General features: G+C 35.2%; 2 pseudogenes; both read right to left on the bottom strand.

Moving 5' to 3' along the window:
- Positions 1 to 1,236: 1,236 nt before the first annotated feature.
- On the bottom strand, positions 1,237 to 2,468 carry LOC102473746 (transmembrane protein 126A pseudogene; annotated as a pseudogene).
- Positions 2,469 to 4,174: 1,706 nt separating this feature from the next.
- Positions 4,175 to 5,244, bottom strand: LOC102473334 (heterogeneous nuclear ribonucleoprotein D-like pseudogene; annotated as a pseudogene).
- Positions 5,245 to 5,887: the final 643 nt, after the last annotated feature.

Genomic DNA, 5,887 nt, shown 5'->3' with positions numbered 1-5,887 from the left:
ATTCCATAGAACCCGGATCACCTAGTTTCAGATGAATAATATATATTCATTCAATATACTTATTAACATATTGTGGCTTTTTTCAAATTGGCCAACTTTTCCAAACAATTACACTTTGAAAATTAATATAAAAGGAAAGTCTAAGCATAGATTTATAGTCATTCTTGGGCGGACATGAAAGGTTTTTGGTAATCTTTGTAATTTAAAACTATAGTTCAGTTTTCTAAAGGTTTGGGTGTCCTTTTTAATCCCCATTTTGAAATATACATAATATGAACTGGTTAAGGCAGCTTGGTCCTACATGGCTGACTGTGCAGCCTGTGGCTGAATTCATTGGCTTGAAAATCACATTGTGTGTGTGTGTGTGTGTGTGTGTGTGTGTGTGTGTGTATGTGTGTGTATGCGTGCGCGCGCATGTGCACGCATGTGCGCATGTGCCCAAAATCCCAAAAGGAGGGAGAAATGGAGGAGAAGATATTGTGGTGTGATCATCCCCCATGGGGGATACTTTCTCACCTTTCCCTGACTCTCTCTCTCTCCCTCTTTCTTTGGCAAGTGCATGTGCCCCATAAAAAGTTTTTTAAAAATTAAGCAAATACACATAATATTATGTAATATATTAGAGTTGGTCAACAGTTCACTGATTTTTTTCAAAGAATTATTTTTATTTAATTGTATTCATTGTCATTAATTTATCTTTTTTTTTTTTAAGTTGACCAGAAAGAGACAGAGAAAGAGAAGGAAAGTGAGAAAGTAAGCTGCTAGGTCCAGGACTTGACCATGTGGTCAGCCATGTGGGAGCCCAGCCTTCCTAACTACCATGCCACCTGCTGACCCCTTCACTGATTGCTTTATTCTTCAAAGTATTTTATTCTTCAATGTACCAATAACATTTTCTATGAAAATCATAATACAAAATATCCAATGGCTATGTTTGGAAAGATAATTTTTGTTTTAAAATTTTTATTACATTTATAATAAGCATCGTTTATGTTTGATTGAAGAACTTTAGTTCATAAATTTTATGTTTTCATTTCTTATTTTTTTTAATATTGAGAAATGGTAGCCCATTATTGTGCTATATTTAAAATTAATATTTGTAAAAAAAGAAATAATAGAGACTAATGGAAAAATTAGCGTCATTAATTTCTCACATTTTGATGAATATCTGTGACTAAAGAAAAACATCTTTTTAAAAATTTTTATCATTTTATTTGTACACATATTTTCTTAAAATTATTGAATTTCTAGGCCAGTTTCAGTTAACTATGGGGCTTTTTTAAGTAGTTTATATTGTCTAGACCCTAACTACGATGCAAATGCAGTCTGGAGCAAAATGGTAGATAATATTTTCCTAAAGACTGGCTTAGAAAATCTTGTCCAAGGACTAGCAAATGGCATAATGGTTATGTTGCTGAACTCCCACGTAGTCCAACATGACTCAAGTCCTGGACCTTGCGACTTAAAAACTCACTCTGGGGACCAGCAGTTAGCGTAATGGCTATGTCGCTGAACTCCCATGAAGTCAACCATGGTTTGAGTCCCGAACCTGGTGGCTTAAACTCATGCCAGGTGCATGTGCATGCATGCCCAAGATCCCAAGAGGAGAATGGAGGAGAAGGGATGTGGCGTGGTCATCCCCTCTGAGGGGTGATTTCTCGCTTTCTGTCTCTCTGTCTCTCTGTCTGGTGAGAGCAAGTGCCCCATAGCAAAAACCTCTCAAAAAAAAAAAAAAAAAGAAAACACACTCTGGGCTCATGTGCATTTGTGTCCAAAATCCCAAGAGAAGAATGGAAAAAGGATGAGGGTGTGCCCATCCCCCCTGGGGGGTGATTTTTTTTTGCTTTCTGTCTCTCTCTGTCTCTTTCTCTCCAGTGAGTGCATGTCCCAATACCGAAAATATCTTAAGAAAGAAAGAAAGAAAGAAAGAAAGAAAGAAAGAAAGAAAGAAAGAAAGAAAGAAAGAAAGAAAGAAAGAAAGAAAGAAAGGGAATGAAAAAGAAAGAAAATCTTTTCCAGTAAGTTATGATGTTTCCTTTCCTTTGGTAACAAGGTTGATTCATACCTGGTTTTTAGGCCACCATTCACAGGTATAGCCAAGAAAAGAGTATGGAGACCACCAAAAACAAGACCAACCAATCCACTCTGTATTATGGTACAAGTTTCACAATTCAAATCACCTGTATTCAAGGGTAATTTACAAAACCTTTGTAAAATATATGTGCCGTAAAAAATGGGATAGCTGCCATTGATAAGTCAGAAGCTATGGGAGCTTTTGTAATATTCAAGATTCAGTAGGAAAAATTGTTTGCTATTAGACCACAGGAAGAAGCATTAAATGCAACATATGCCAATCCATGTTTAAGTAGATTCCTATTGACTTCTGTAAATTGGTTAATTTTTCTAGTTGTGATACTGAAAATTCTTAAGTATTCTATGATAGTTTCATCTGGTTCATGATTTTCCATCTTGAGCCTTATGCTTTTCTCCCCACAGCCAGTGCCACCATTCCAGGCTTCCTCAATCACACTGAGGTTCACAGCAACCTTTGTTCAATTCGTCTGGGCAAAGCCATCTTTCGAAAACATCTTTTTTATTACAGAAGCTTCACATACAATAATAATAACAGCAAAAACAACAATAGCAAAAACATTTATTGAATGCTTCAATTGTTTCTGTGCTTAAATATTGTGTTATACTCACTCATATGGACTGGAAATGAATTTGATGTTACAAACGTAGCATCTAGTCACTGGATTAATGGCATTGACTATACTCCAGGAAGATTACTATCCCTGGTGCTGAAATTGCTCTGTGTAGTCCTTGTGGTTGAAGAATGAAATAGTTTCTCTTATCCATACCCTTTCACTGAAATTATGATTTGGATAAATATTCATGCCTTAAAGGGAGTACAAGATTGCATATATGTTAACATCTTGATTAATTAGAGATAAATACTAAATATTCTGCTTATTACTATATTTTTTATTATTGGAAAGTTATTTCTAGAGAAAGTGAACAGAAAGAAAAATTTTAGTACATAAGATATTGAAAAATCTATAAATGTTTCAAATATTTAATACATGTTACTACCAACAAAGAAACTAACTGTTCAGGTTGACTAGCATTTGACTTAGACATTAAAATTAAGAGACTTGTTTTAAAAAGAAATACCTGTAGACTACTTCTCTAATTGCATTATAACACACTTGATTTCAGGTCAGTAGATGTATTCTATCCTCCTAATGACTTAGAATTATTGCAAAAAGGGTTTCTCCCAAGAGAATATTTCCTTGATTCTGAGCTGTGGTCACAAACCAGGAAACGGCTGTACTTATTTATATTCCTATGAATAGAAGTGCATACAGTGTTGAGTTACACTCTCCTTACATAGGTAAAGTCAAGTAAATAATAGCCATTGGCACCAATTCACATGCATATTCATAGCCAGAATACAACATTATGGTCTGATAAGATTCTGTATTGTTCTGACAGTGTCATCTGTATTTGTGTGCCCATTTCTGGACTTTGGAAGCCAAACATTTCTACACTGTGATGTGAAATATGTGCTCTTCTTGCTGTGGCTACCCACTTCTATATTCTTGACTAATAAAATCATAAAATAAAATATAACGCCTGTGCGTGCATTTAATTTCATGAATTTATACCCTCCCTAAAAATATTGCATGTCTGTATGTATATTATCTCTCTATATAATTTCCTGTAAATTATATTAAACTATTTATTAGTTTTATTTGATTGACATTTTAATTTAAGTATTTGTTTCCCTCTGATTGGATTACTTTTTAATGAAAAGGTTCTTTACTTTTAACTTTAAACTTTGAGCAAGATTTAGGATATGTTTTTTCTCCTCCTATATTTCTTTTTTCTGTAATCAGCACTACCACCCCCTCTAGCCTGCTTCTGTTCTCCAATTAATATTTTCTTTAAAAAATCACATAAGGAAGCATTTATTTGAGATTAACCATGAAATCATACAAATAAAATTTGTATAAACATAAATCCACATTGAGTCATAACACAGATAACAAAGGACCAAGTAAAATCAGAAAATTGGTGGCTATATACAGTTGGACACAGCTGTGTCTTGTACACACCAGTCTTTTACAAAATAATTATCTTAGATTGACGGAAGACTAATTTTCAATTTTCTTCAGTATGAGTTACTTGGATGGGTAGTATCTTCTCCCATTTTCTCCAATGTCCTTCTTTTGTATGGCTGGTAATTATTTTGGTGATTGCCAGCCCCTCGAGATGCCTTGCTGTAAGTACTCTGTTGGCCACTATAATCTGCATCTCCCTGTCCATATCCTTAGTTCCCATAGTTATACCGAGTTTAATCAAACTATAGTTTTGGTCACCACCATAGGCACTATTGTAATGTAAATAATCTTGATTGTAATAGTTATTAAATCCTTGGTGTCAGTTCTGGCCTTGATCTTGGTACAACCCCTAGTACCACCTCTTCCACCAGATGCACCACCTCTTCTTCCTCTTTGTTGTTGTTGCTGTTGCTGCCAATATACTTTTTTTTTTGGTTTGTACAACCTTGATTTCACACTTCCCAGAACCAATTTGACTCTATCTCTTTCTAATAACTTCTTGACTGGCTCTCCCTCTATGTATATGATAAAACAAAATCCTCCTTGTTTCATTTGTTTTTCTATCTATGGGAAGTTCAATGTTTTCAAATTCTCCAAAGGCTCTGAAATATCCTTTTATTTGTTATTCTGAAGTATCTAGGCTCAATCCACCACAAAAACCTTTCTGGAAAGTTCTTTCCTTTTTAAAGCTTTGACCCTTTTAGGGTCTAACAACTTGCCATCCAGTTTGCATTCTTTCAGTTCAAAAACATTATCTATTCTAGCAGCATCTTTGAAAGTACAAATCTAAATCCTCTTGATCTTCCAGTCACTGGATCTGTTTTAATTGTGCAGTCTACAACATCCCTGAATCAAGACAAATGTTCAGATCTTTCTTGCTTGTACCCCAGCCCAAGCCTCCAGTAAACATTTTACTGTCATACTGCTGATTCTTGTTGGTGTTGATCTTTGCTCTCTCCCCTAAACCCGCTGTACTCATTAGGTCCTCCATGGTGGTGGAACCGTCAGCAGTGGGTTGCTGGCGCTCAGTTGGGGTGGCAGCAGTGGCAGCAGCAGAGCATTGGATAGGACTCTTGATACTACTTCTCAAGTATTTATTAGACCTTTCTTTCCTCTCCATCATGACAAACACTTCAGATCCTTGTAGTACCTTCGCTGGATTACTGCACTACTCATAGCATCAGTCTCTTAACTCAGGTCTATCTTCTTCTCATCTGTTCTTCACCTTGACATCAGAAAGATATTTTTAAATTATGATCTTAAACTAATTATATAAAGCACACATTCACACATCAATAACACTTTAAAACCTTCAATGACATTCCAATTATATAAAATATATTATGGGAAACATTGCATGGCTAGCCTCAACCTTTCAGTTCAAACTTGTCTCCTGGCACTATTTCCCTTGTCATTATATTCCTTATTTCAGAATAATAATAAGCAGTATTCAGGGAGCTCTTCCTAGGTTCCCACCACTATGTAAAGTACTTTACATGTATCAGGTAATTTAATCCTCAACAACTTTATTAATCAGGTATTTATTATCTACTTTTTATAGCTAAGAAAAGAAAAGGAAGGAAAGAAAAGAGAGGTTATAAAAAAAGAAAAGAAACATTGAAATCTTGTTAAAGATACAAAGCTATGAAGTATAGCAGGGGCTTGAATCTAGGCAGCCTGCCTCTAGAATCTACTATGGCTTCCCTGTGTTAAAGTACTTGCAGTTCCCTAAACTTGACATTTCTCACAAGCTGCCAGGTCTT

The sequence above is a fragment of the Tupaia chinensis genome, unplaced genomic scaffold, assembly GCF_000334495.1.
Source record: "Tupaia chinensis unplaced genomic scaffold, TupChi_1.0 Scaffold000597_1, whole genome shotgun sequence".
Lineage (NCBI taxonomy): Eukaryota > Metazoa > Chordata > Mammalia > Scandentia > Tupaiidae > Tupaia > Tupaia belangeri.
This window is presented reverse-complemented; position numbering and strand designations above follow the sequence as displayed.